The sequence below is a fragment of the Octodon degus genome, unplaced genomic scaffold (genome assembly GCF_000260255.1).
Source record: "Octodon degus isolate 3935 unplaced genomic scaffold, OctDeg1.0 scaffold00075, whole genome shotgun sequence".
In the NCBI taxonomy this organism is placed as follows: Eukaryota; Metazoa; Chordata; class Mammalia; order Rodentia; family Octodontidae; genus Octodon; species Octodon degus.
The window spans coordinates 2,881,168-2,894,771 of NW_004524651.1; the positions used below are offsets into that span (position 1 = coordinate 2,881,168).

At 43.5% G+C, this 13,604-nt stretch overlaps 1 non-coding gene and 1 pseudogene across 1 annotated transcript; one reads left to right on the forward strand and one right to left on the reverse strand.

Annotated features, from left to right (window-relative positions):
- Positions 1-10,219: 10,219 nt before the first annotated feature.
- On the reverse strand, positions 10,220-11,283 carry LOC101574932 (annotated as a pseudogene).
- A 154-nt stretch (positions 11,284-11,437) lies between these two features.
- LOC111817966 lies at positions 11,438-11,539 on the forward strand. The gene has a single exon (XR_002822053.1). It is a non-coding gene; the product is annotated as a small nucleolar RNA U13 (small nucleolar RNA).
- The last annotated feature ends 2,065 nt before the right edge of the window (positions 11,540-13,604 follow it).

Consider the following 13,604-nt stretch of genomic DNA (forward strand, 5'->3'; position numbering starts at 1 on the left):
AAGGGCCAGCCAAATAGCTTGGCAGATTAAAGCACCTGCTTAGACAGACACAGAGGGTGGGGTTCAATCCCTGGGACGCACTGAGACAGCGATTGAGACTGGGCATGGTGGTGCATGCCTGTAATCCCAGCTCTTGGGAGGCTGAACACAGGCGGATCACTATGAGTCCCATATACATAGTGAGACCCTGTAGACCCTGAACTAAAATACAAAAAAAAGTATAGTAAATTGAGATGAGGTCCTCCAGGAGTAGCATGGAGCCTAAATCCAATGCCTTGACTTGGGACTGAGCTAAGACAGTGATGTTGCTGTCCCTACCAGGTGAAAGCACTATGCTTGTGCTACTTGTCAGGTGATATAAAGAAAATGCATTGCAGATCACCATTTCAGTAGCTAGAGTTACACACGGTATTTCTTTGCTCCAGTACAGAGGTCTCATCTAGAACAGCAGCTGCAATCAAAACTGAGTGTACAGCAAAACCCAGGACCCACCTTCCTTTGCAAGCTAAATAGGCACGTTAAGTAAGAACGCTATACAAACTGCTATCGCTGCATTTCTCAAGTCTTTCATGTTGGCACTCCCTCTAATTCCCCCAGGATGTGGTATTGTTTTGGGCTTGCTTTTCAGTAGAAAAGAGCAGTTACAAGGTTCCTAGTCAGACTTTCTTACTGCAATACCGCAATGTCTCATTCCACGTATCAGGAGGTAATGTGCTGGTTATTCCAACTGGTAAGCATCTCAATTCCAACTGTACATTCAGAAACCAGGGAAAGCAAGATATAGTGGTGCATGCCTGTAGTCTCAGCCCTCTGGGAGTCCAGCGTAGGATGACTATGAGTGCTTGTCCAGCCTGCACAACTTAGGCCGAGAGAGAGAGAGAGAGAGAGAGAGAGAGAGAGAGAACAAGAACTAGAATGGTGGCTAATGATATAGCTTGGTGATAGAGTACCCAAGGTTTAATCCCCACTGTTTACCACAGACACACACGTAGATGCACACATGCATGTGCACACATGCACACACACACACACACACACACACACACAAGCTAGCTATAGTCCCAGCACTGAGGAGGCTGAGGCCAGAGGATCACTTGAGTGCAGAACTTCAAGGCCAGCCTGGGCAACATAGTGACACCTTGTCTCAAAAACAAAACATTGGAGGGAGGGGAATGGGGAAGTACTGCAATGCACTTGATCTCAAGCTAGATTTGCTACCAGACTATACAACCAAGCTGTCTGACCAAGAGATGCGGCAACTTATTTGGACCCTGCAGTGGTTAACCAATGCCTAGGAATTGCTAAGAAGGTACTTTGCCCTTCCCTATCACCCTTCACTCAAAAAGGATTTCTAGTCCTTTTTTGAGAGAAAAGCAGGAAAGAGAAAAATTGTAAGATAAATATTGGCCACAGGCTGTCCTGAGGACTGTGAACTGACTTCTATCCAGACAGCAGCTAAAACATCATGATGGAGCCAGGTGTGGTGGTGCACTGTGCACACCACCCTCCCAGCACTGTGAGGCTGAGTCAGGAGGATCACTGCAAGTTCAAGATCAGCGTGGGCTACAAAGTGTGCTCAAGGCCAGCCTGAGCAGACCCTGTTTCACAAAGAAAGAAAAAATTCCAGAGGGCCTGCCGGTTAGCTCAGTCTTTTAAGCACCTGCTCATGCAAACGCAGTCAGGTGCAGGATACCAAGGTTCAAGGCCGATCCCCAGCTCCACTGGCCTTACCAGACCCGCCCTTAAGGCAGCCTGAACCAGCCAAAAAGAAAAGAAAAGAAAAAATTTCACTATCCTAATTATCCATTCCTTGAAATGGAATGCATTATTAGGCCATTTTGTCAAATAAATATCACAGATAGAACTAGCACAGTCTAGATGGCCCTACTGCCCGCATGCCCAGGCTATACTGTGCGGCATCGTGAGCCATGCTGGGTGTTGGCAATGGAAACATTGCCCTGCATACATGGCTGTGTTTATTTATTTGGTTTGTTCACTGCCTTCTCCCAGGGCAGGCAAGAAAATGCTTCTGGTGGGGGATACAGCTCATTGGCACGGCCTGCCTGGCATGCACACAGTCCTAAATTCGATTTCCAGTACAATAGAAAGAAAGAAACAAAGAAAGGAGGAAAAAGTGATTCAGAGGTGGTTTCTTTTTCTTTTTCTTTCTTTTTTTTCCTTTTTTTTTTTATTTTGTTAGGGAAGAGTCTCAGGGTGTTCAGGGTCTCACTACTAGATCAGACTCGTAGTGATCTGCCTGTTTACAGTCTCCCAAGAGCTGGGATTAGAGGCCCACACCACCACACCCAGTCTCAATTGCTGTCTCAGCGCACCCCGGGGCTAGGCCAGCACGGCAGGTCTGGGGATTGATCCCCTGGCATCCACTGAGGTATTTGGCCGGCTCTCAGAGGTGGTTTGTGAACATCAGAAACACCACAGGTGTTTCATGCAATGGAAGGCGAGTCTGCTCCAACATTGGAGAAAAGGTGGTAAACAAAGCTCAAGGAAACAGAATATGGCTCTACAATAAAAAGCAAGTTGTTGGCCAAACATGAAGGCACACGCCTGTCCTCCCAGCACTTGGGAGGCTGAGCCAGGAGGATCACTGGCAGTTTGAGGCCAGCCTGAACTACATAGTGAGATCCTGGATCAGCAAAAATGGAGAGAGAAAGGAAAGAAAGAACAAACTGTTAGTTCTTGTAACAACTTGGAGGAATTTCAAAGGCATTGTCACAAACAGTAATACTGTATGCTCCCAACTGGCAAATGTTCCTGAAGTAACAAAATTATAGCGATAGCAGAGGAATTGGGAGACAGCACATAAGAGGAACACAGGGGAGTTTCTTTGGGGGATGGAATGGGTCTGTACTCTGACAGGATGAAAGTAAAGTGACCCACATTTATGAGGCAATTTCATAGAGCTCTACCCACACACAGAGATTTACACATAAAAGCTAGCAAACTAGGAATAAGGTCTATGCCTGGGTTGATGGTATGTGCGAACATCAGCTTCCTCATTTTGACAGGGTGTTTTGCTGTACTCTAAGGACTGCTTAGCGGGTTTCCCATCACTGGGGCAAAATACCTGGTGCTGCAACTTAACAGGAGAAATTTGTTTTGGCTCATGGCTTCAGAGTGTCAGTCCATGGTACACTGGCTCCAAGACAGAATGTCCCCAGCCTAGCAGAGAAAAGCGGCTCACTGAATGGGATCAGAAAGCAGGAAGCAAAAAGGAACCAGGGAGAAAATGCCCTCCCCAGACCATGACCCCAGAGACTGCCCCCCACAGTCAGGTCCCAGCTCCAACACAAGGCTTTTGGGGGACATTATAGATCTAAAACATTAGAGATATTAGCACCCAGTGGAACTGGCTAAGGGGTATCCAAGAACACTATGCTATTTTTATAACTTATTATAAACTTTAGACTATTTGAAAATAAGTTTGTTGTAAAGAAAGTAAAGAGCAAGCCATGGTGGTGCCACTTGTAATCCCAGCACTTGGGAGGCTGAGGCACGAGGATTGCTGGGGATTTGAGGGCCATCAGGGTTATAAAGGGAGTTAAAGGCCAGCCTGAGTGAGACTCCATCTCAGAAAAAAGAGAGCTTGAAGGAAAAGAATTTTAGGGGGAATTAGGCATTCATGGGTCCCAGATTCATCTGAATCCATTCGAATATCTTTATCCTAGATCTCACAGTCCCACCTTTTCCCAATTATTGCCCCAAATTTTAAAAGAGATTTTGCATTCTCATAGGTAGTGTTGCACTGATTGGTTCGTCTACCCCAGGACTTCTGGTTTCTCTGTCTCTACATTTTATACTCTTATCAGTGTTTTGGAGTGTATGTTTGTGAAGCTCTGGAACTAAGCCAGGGCAGCTGCACAATTCTAAGTGCTGTATCACTGGCTATAGCCTGGATAATCATCCTTCTTAGGTTGTTTTTAGATGGATGTTTTGTAACTTGAAGCTGAAAGTAGTCCTAACTAATTCAAAATCTCGATTCACAATCCAGCATGCTAACATGTTACTACAGATTTATTTTCTAGTGGCTTCTATCCTCTTCCTTTCTGAAATTATTTTACATAAACAAAACAATGTTGCATTCATTGGGACCTTTTATTCTAAAGGTCAGAAACATCAATTTAAAAAATTCATTTCTCAACAAAAAGAGATTATCCATTAGATCATAGAACCCAAGAAAGAGCAATTCTCCCTAACACCTATGATTTGAGGTTTCAGACATTATATCTAGGATTTGACTTTCCTTTATTCTTATTTCTGCCTCTCTTGGGTGGACTTCTTTGTAGTTACCAAGTGTCCTCAGTTCATCCTTATTGTTACAAGTTCCTGAAGAAAGGAGATTCCTCCTCTTTCTTAATAATCCCAGAGTCTTGTGACACAGTGGCTCCCATTGGTTCATGCACATATCCTTGAGGCCGGTCCTGAGACTATAATGTGCCAGTTTGTTTCTTTCTTTGTTATTTGTGTTTTTTGCTTGGTTTGGTTTAGCTGTTTTAAGACAATATTTTGCTTTATAATTTAGGCTGGCCTCAAACTCACAGTGAGCCTCCTGTCTCAACCTCCCAAATGCCAGGATTACTGATGTGTACCACCAGGCCCAGTTTAAACCTGGGTTTTAAATTCTCTCCCCAGCTGAGTGTAACATCAGCTCAGCACCCGGTCTTTGAGCAAAAACAAGGATACTAGTGTCAAAGAAAACAAAATAAGAGCTCAAGAAGAACCCGTCTTGGAGATGATTATGTTGGAGCACAACATTCAGTGTCCAAGAAGAAATTGTTAGTACCCTGCAGCAAATTTAGAGGGAATCATCTGACATTTTATCTGATACCAACTGTCTTGGTTACTTTTGTCCCATTGCTGGGATAGAATACCTGACACCCAAAATGAAGGAAGTAAAGGTTTATTTAGTTCACAGTTAGTGGTGGTTTCAGTCCGTACACAGCTGGCTCCAAGGCAGAGTGGCACATGGCAGAGGACAGCAACTCATGGTGGCAGAAAGCAGCAGAGAGCGAAGGGAAGGGCAGGTGCTATAGCAGCTAGCTAGCCTCTTTCTTTCTTTCTTTCTTTCTTTCTTTCTTTCTTTCTTTCTTTCTTTCTTTCTTTTTTGCAGAACTGGGGATTGAACTCAGGACCTTGTGCTTGCCAGGGAAGCTCTTATTCTACTGAGCCATCTCCCCGGCCCCTCTCTTTCCCCTCCTTACATTGTAATGCAGATTACCCACCTCAGAGTGGGAATAGCACTCACACCCATAATCCCAGCACTGGATCATGAATTCATCACAAACTCTAGAAGCCATCCTGTGACTGCATGAGGCTTTTGGAGGACAACTAGACACAAACTGTAGCGCCAGCCATTTGCATAAAAGCAATGTGGTTTTCTGAACTGCAGAGACTGGCCCTTGCTCAGTGCTGACTGTCACTAATTCTGTGACCTTGAACAGATCGCACAGCTTCTGTTGGTTCAGTTGCCTCATAAGGGGTTAATGCTGTTCATACAGTTGGTGGCTCTTCGTTCACTTTTGCATCTAGTCCAAAAAGCTACCTTGAGAAGTCCTAGGAGTTGCTCATTAGGAGGCCACAACCAACATTTATGTAGCCAACTCAGTAAAAATGTATTATAAATCAGACAGGGTGGTATGCTCCTGTCATCCTAACACTCAGGAGGCTGAGGCAGAAAGAACTCAAGAGTGAGAGGCCGGGCATGGTGGTTCACATCTGTCATCTCAGCACTTGGGAAGCTGAGGCAGGAGGATCACCACAAATGCAAGGCCAGGCCGAGCTACACAGTGAGTTCAAGGCCAGACTGAACTACATAGTGAAACCCTATCTCAAAAAAAGAAAACAATTACCAGTCAATTGGAAGATCCAGTACTATTATGGACTACTGGACAATTTTGGAATATTTTGCTGAGTTCACACATCTATAATATTTAAGTGATGGAGCTAAACAAGAAAAGGGGATATAGATGAATGACCATTTTGTATCTGTGCATTCAAAGTGGTTAGGATAGATATATAGCTACATTCTCTTAATTCAGGGAATAGAGGGATTTGTTCTAATTGTGTTTGTAAATAGGATATCATGTCTGCATCTTGTACAACAAATAACCACTAGGAAGGCAGTATGCAATGTGTTAATTATTGGAACTGTCCTACCAATTTGATTTGAAAATGTCACATTGCTATTTATTTCTCAATAAAATTATGGAAAAAATATTTAGGATAGATATATAGCTGCATTCTCTTAATTCAATGAATAGAAAGATTTGTTGTAATAGTGTTTGTGGACAGGATATCATGTCTACATCTTATACAATGAATAACCACTAAGATAACAATATGCAATGTATTAATTATTGAAACTGTGCTAGTCATCTGTTTTGAAACTGTCTCATTGCTATTTGTTTCCCAATAAAATTATTTTAAAAGTAGTTAGCATAGGGCTGGTGAGATGGCTCAGTGGTCTAAAGCACCTACTTAGAACAAGCTTAGCAAAGCACAGGGACCACAGTTCAATCCCCCAGCACCTCATCCAGCCAGCCCCGCCCCCTGGTGGGCTGAGCTGGCCACACACACACACACACACACACATAAATAAATAAAAAATTTTTTAAAATAGCATAGATATATAGCTACTTTCTCTTAATTCAATGACAAGGAAGTTTGAACTCGTCGTGTTTAAACAGGATGTCATGTCTGCATCTTGTACTATGAATAACTACTACGAAGATAACAATATACAATGTATTAATTATTGTAACTGTCCTACTAACCTGTTTTGAAATTGTCTCATTGCTACTTCTTTCTCAATAAAATTAATATTTTTTAAAAAAGAAAAAACAAAACAAAGTTATGTTTGGGGACATATACTAATTCCTGGCCTGTGTGCCAGACTGGCATTTGGAGGTGCTGTGCTCAGACATTGGGACAGTATAGCTGTGAGCTCTTCACGTTCTCGTGCCCACACATTTGTACCAGCGCCTCCGATGCCTACCAGCAAAGAGCATGGTATTTTCTTCTTCACCCAAGTGAGAAGTTAAGTAATACAACAGAATTCTTATGAAATCTCAGATTTGTTTTGTTTGATGTTTTCCCAGGAAGACTTCACAGAGGAATTCTCCCTTCCAGTTGACATGGGATCACACACTCACATATGAATTCCAGCCACACTTGGGGTCACCTCTGACCCTTTGGCATGTTCTCAGGCATTTCCTCACAGAAAAAGTTGTGACATGGCAGGGAATCCACTTGATATTCCCGGTGTTGCTGTGTGCGTTGGCTCTGTGATGCCAGCCCTTGGGAGGCTAAGGCAGGAGGGGCACCACAATTTTGATACAAGCCTGGGCTCCACAGTGAGTTCCAGGTCAGCCTGGATTGCTACCAACACTCTGCCTCAACAAGAACAGCAGGGCCAGGGAAATAGCTCAGTAGAATAAGTACTTGCCTAGCAAGCACAAGGTCCTGAGTTCAATCCCCAGTACCAGGAAAAAAAAAAAAAGCAGAAAAGAATTCTCGCTGCCTAAGTGTACTGATTTCCTCTTCACCTCTGTTACCTCTCCATGGCAGCATCTACCACACACATGACGCTTCCCAGACTTGTGCAAACACAAGCCAAAGTCTTGCTTACTCTCCCAGCCCGGGTGAGTCCTCCCAATTTCTCAGCTCTGGGGCAGGGGTGACATGAACAAGGAGACCCAACTTGCCCTCCTCGCCCCCCACCCCTTCCCTTCTTAACTGCCAGGCCCCTAGCAGCCACACCCCCTCCAGAGCATCTTATCTCCGCAGAATGGCTCTTGTGTGATGTTTTAGATTTTCTCCCATACGACTTCCCTAGATTTCCTTCTGAAATGGGATCCTAGAACATTCCTCCCAGACCTACCGCATCCCTGGCCACGCCCTGGCCCTGGTCTTTGTTCTGGCCCAGATGTCTTTTCAGGTTTCGTTGGTACACACATCTGGCATCCCAGCTCGAAGCAGGCCGACAGCCTCCCTTACTTAGCCTGTTGAGCATCACTGTAAGGGAGCACTTTGGGGCCAAATTGTCACCAGGTAATACAGACCAGCCTAGACAATCTGGCCATTATTGCACTGAATGTCATCAGATGGGACAGTCTAACTATAGTTGGCCCATACTCACATTAAGACCAAATTCAGTATATGATCCTCTCCGTCTCTCTCTGTCCCAGTCTCTCTGTCTCTGTCTCTGCCCCTCCCCCCGCTCCATCTTCCTCTCCCTTTCCTTCCTTCCCACTCTGTCAGTCTGTCTGTCTATCTGTCTTACTCCAAGTCTGCCTTTAGCTTTCTCCCAAGGGAGAGGGAAGTAGCCCCTGCAGCTGGGCCGGAAGGAGGAAGAGGCTCCTGAATGACTCTGGTCACCTCCGAGGGAGCAAGGATAATTTATCCTCCTATTGTGGACACCACATGGCTTCCATCCCGAGACTCCAATAAACACAAACTGATGCTGATAGAAAGGTTAAGCAGATTTCTGAACACAGCAATGTTGGTCTACGCAGAGCAGACGGGACGAGGGCTGGGGCCACACGCGGCTACCCCTTGAGCTCTCTGCAGCCTTCAAGAAATTCAAATGCTTCTTTGCAGGCCTGGCGAGCAGGTCCCACAGTGCATCCCTTCTTTCCAACCTGGCTTCTTTCTGCTTTCCATATCCTAGCTCCTTCTCTCATCTGAAGAATTTTTGTCCTCGGTTCTTAGGATCAGATGCTTCCACGAAAGAAGTCTGTCAGTTGAACATCAGGTTGCTATAATTATTGCAATAAAATTTAAAGTTCTGCACATGCCTGGCTGGCCCCGTCCCTGGGTACACTGAGCAGGGGACCAAGACCGTGCTTGGTGGCACATGCCTGTAATCCCAGCACTGTGGAGGCTGAAAACAAGAGGATCACTAGGAGTCCGAGCTGTATAGTGATACTCTGCACAAGATGCATTAAGAAAAAAATATTTAAAGCTCTGCTGGGTGTGGTGGTACATGCCTGTGATCCTACTACTCGGGCGGCTGAGGCAGAAAGAACACTAAGAGTTCTAAACCAGCCTGGGCTACATACTGAGTTCAAGATCAGCCTCTGTAAGATTGAAACCCTGTATCAACAAATAAACTAATTAATTAAAGATATAACATGAGGTTATGTTCATAGTTGCTTATTAATAATCTGATGATGTTTTTAATGTCATAATTATTTACAACTATATTTTAACAGTGTAACCCAAAGTTCATTTTTCACTAAATGTATGTCTTACAATATTGAGTTCTGGTGTCCACAGTAAGTATGAACCATTCCGTCCCTTGCCTGGCTTCTTGCAGATTTGATATAAATTTGAAGGGGTTAAGGATATAGGATGCATCCTACTGCAGATAGAATTTTTTTATCCACCATTTATAGAAGAAAACTTGACAACGTTGCTCAAACATTTACCTCCTTCACTAAACCCTCAGGGTATCCACATAAAAAAGTTGCGCTCTGAATTCCTGCTTAGCTTCAAATCTCTGCCCAGATGGATGGATACAGGCCTGGCTGGAACTAGGTATCATATGTGGGGTAGTATGTGCACATCTGTGCTACCTCTGTTTACTGAGACAGACTAAAAGCAATGATATTGCAATAATAAAGAGATAGCTTTATTCTACTGAGATAGCTCAGTAGAATAAGTGCTTGCCTGGCAAGCACAGGGTCCTGAGTTCAATCCCCAGTACCACAAAAGAATAAAGAAATAAAAAATAAAAGCATGATATTGTACCTGTGTATATACCCGGCACCTGGTTTCTAATTACCATTCCTAAATAAGAGGAACCAGACTTCTTCTTCTTTTTTTTTTTTTTTTGCTAAAGAATGACACAGAAGTACTTTATTACATGACACCATGCAATAAAAGCCATATTTACAGGTGCCTAACCACAGAATGTAGATGGCTCAGAAACAGCAGTGCTGGTGATTCAACTACTGATCTTTACATAAAGTAATTCTTTTTTTTTTTTTTGGCAGGGGGCACTAGGAATTTAACTCAGGACCTCACAGTTGCTAGGGAGGTGCTGTACCACTGAGCTAAATCCTCTGACCTAAGGAAAATGGTTTTAAATGGTTTATCATTTTAAAATACAAGTTTATACTGATTAAAGTTGTTTCTTTTTTTTAATAAAAGTACTCTATTGACCCAAAAGTCATGTGGCTTTTAAAAACACTTAACATTTAAAGCTGTATCATGTGCCCAAAATAACACATTTCCTTCATTTACAATAAACTTGTAGCTATGGTTAGTCACATTGACATATACATAGGAACTATGCCTAAACCAAATTAAAAGATTTTAAAAAATAAAATACTTTCTATTAGCAATCTGAAGTCAGAGCTCAATAAATAGAATTCTCTCAAAGTAAGGCATCATATACTCAGTAATTTTTATAATTTAGGATGCTAAAATGGAAATAAACAGGACAAGGGGGCGAGATATACACAGAAGTAATTTCATGATTTTCTTTATTTTGATTCTATTGCTTTCTTATTTTCAGGAGTAAAGTCCTTGACTTCAAAAGTAACAAAATACTTGAGAAGGGCATTCACATCTTCCAGTTTTAAATGGTATTCCTGTGCTATTTTCTCCGCAGTCCACGCTTTGGGATTAAGTTTATGATTATTGAGAAGCGTCAAGACCTCTACAATGGAAACTCTGCCCTTGGGAATGTTCTTCATATCCACGCCAAAGTGCTGGTCCTTTGGCAACCTGAATTTCTTCTTCTCTTGCTGTTTCAGCACCTCTTACCACCAGGGATGATGCAGGATCTTTGGAATCAACGTATACATCTTTCAGCAATGACAGCAGCTTTTCATTTTTGTTAGCAATTTCTCCCTTAACTTCTGGATGGCCGCTCATCTGCTCCCAGAGCGCACTCAGGCTGGACGGGTGCCTCGGGGCCGTGGACGGCCTCACCTTGCTGATTTCCCACTCAGCTCAGTTCTCCAGGTTGAAATTCCTGAGCGCCCATGCCACCGAAGCCCCCATGCTCTCTAGGACATGATGCATCCAGGCTGCAGACGCACATGGGTGACCCAGACTTCTTAGAAAATACGATGAATTCTAAGCCTATGACAGAAGAAATACAAGATGGCCAAGAACAGTCGTCCTAGCAGAAGGTCAGAGTGCTAAGAGGATCAATGGATGACAGTGTCTCGAGGGAGCCAGGAGCCTGCACAAAAACTTGTGATGGCCAAAGATGGAAGATGTGGAGGAACAAAAAAAAATGTTTGGGGCTGGATCTGGTGGCACATGCCTGTAATCCCAGCACTCAGGAGGCTGAGGCAGGAGGATCAACATGAGTTTGAAGTCAGCCTAGGCTACAAAGTGAGTTCAAGGCCAGCCTCCACTGCATAGTAAGACCCTATCTCAAAAGGACAATAAATAAATAAATGGGATCCTTTGGTTCATGAGCGTGATGATTGGGTGTTCATGCTTTATGCATGAGATGCGCCTCCCTCAAACCTTGTTACGACGTGGCCACATTATCCATCGGATGTGAGAAAAATTTAAAAATAAAATTAATTAAATAAATAAATGTTCTTTGGGACTATAATCGATCTATAAAGTAAACATGCATGAGTCCATGCTGATAAAACATTTAAGGACTACATGGGGGCAAGAGACAAACATTCCTTACAAAATAATTGGAAATATTATATCTAGGAAATAACGTATCTCCTTCTTTCTTTAGGAGCTGAAATCTAGCTTCTGCTTCCTAGCTCTCGAAAGTGGACTGGGCTTCTACCACATCCAGCTAGCAACGTAAAGCGCAGGACCCTCTCAAGCACGGCTGTAGCCACATGATGGACGTGGGGAGCAGCCCCGGGGGTGTCACCGTGGCCCTGTGAACCCCCAGCGGGACGTGATGAGAATACTTACCTGTGAGCACTCACATCTCGAGAAACACATCAACCAAATGCAGACTGGGAGGCACTCGATAGGATACGTGACCAGTTCTCAAGACTGTCGGAGTCACCCAGAAGAACCGCCTCATCGTAGCGTGGTATCTATGCACGCCGACGTTAATAGCAGCAGAATTTTTAATAACTAAACTTTGGAAGTAGCCTATCTGATGAGCAACAGATGAGCAAATGGATAAAATGTGGTATTTATACATAATGAAGCCATAAAGGATAAACTCAAGGTGTTTATAGGAAAGTGGATGCACCTCAAAATGGTAAGTTAAGTGAATAAATTGGAAACACGAATTAAATACTACATGGTTTCTCTTACATAAGTAACCAACACTATACATAAAAGACAAAGTAAAAGATAGGTAACAGGAAGTAGGGAGTTCTCTTTCAGATAGAAGGGGAAAACGAGATGGTGGGAAGGGAAGGGGATAGCAAAAAGAATCAAGGAAAAAAATGAAAATAGAATTTTTGTAAATAGGAGGGGAAACAAAAGTTGCGGAGAGCAGGAATGGATGGAAGGGAAAGGGGACAAAAGAGGAATTAAAATGTGTTATGGAGAGCCAGGTGAGTGGGTGCATGCCTATGATCCCAGCACTTGGGAGGCTGAGGCAGGAGGCTTGCCCTGAGTTCGAGGCTGGCCTGGGATACAAAGTGAGTTTAGGGGCAGGCTAAATTACAAAGCAAGAGGCTGTCTCCAAAGAACTGTTAAGAACATGTGCAAATGCCTCACAGTAAAGGTAATCATAATGCCACACATACAAAAAGAAAGGAAAAGAAGCAAATTCAGCTAGGTATGGTGGTATCTGCCTGTAATCCCAGCTACTCAGGAACCTGGGTTGGGAGGGTCATAAATATGAGACCAGCATGGGGAATTTAGGAGGAATTCCATCTTGAAAGGAGGGAGCTCAGGGGTCTGGTGCTTGCTGGGTCTCATCTCTAGCATCATACACACACACACACACACACACACACACACACACACACACACACCCCAAAACCTAAAAATAAAAGAAGACTGAGGAACTATCAAACACCCAAGGAAAGGAATTAAGTATAATGTAACATCCTGGATTAGATCCTAAGACCAGAGTGAACATGAATGGAAAAACTGATGAAATACAAATAAGCCTGGGGTTCAATTAGTATTATCACGCCAGTGCTAATCTCTCAGTTTTGACAAGTATAGAGGAATTTAAGATGTTCACAGGAATAACAGGGTGAGGGGCATGTAAGAACTACATAAAATCTTTTTGTGTGTGTGCGGTACCAGGGATTAAACTTGGGACCTTGAGCTTGCCAGGCAGGCACATATGCCACTGAGCTATCTCCCTGGCTATGCAAAATCATTGAAATTATTCTTTAAATCTAAAAGTATGCCAAGATTTTAAATTTTTTTAAATATATTTTTGAAGGGCCAGCCAGATAGCTCAGCAGACTAAAGCACCTGCTTAGGCAGAGCGCAGCGGCCAGGGTTTTGATCCTTGGCATGTCGTGCTGGCCCCGCCCCTGGGGCACACTGAGATGGCGATTAAGACTGGGCATGGTGGTGCACACCTGTAATCCCAGCACTTGGGAGGCTGAAAACAGGAGAATCACTACGAGTCCAAGCTACATAGTGAGACCTTGTAGACCCTGTCCTAAATACAT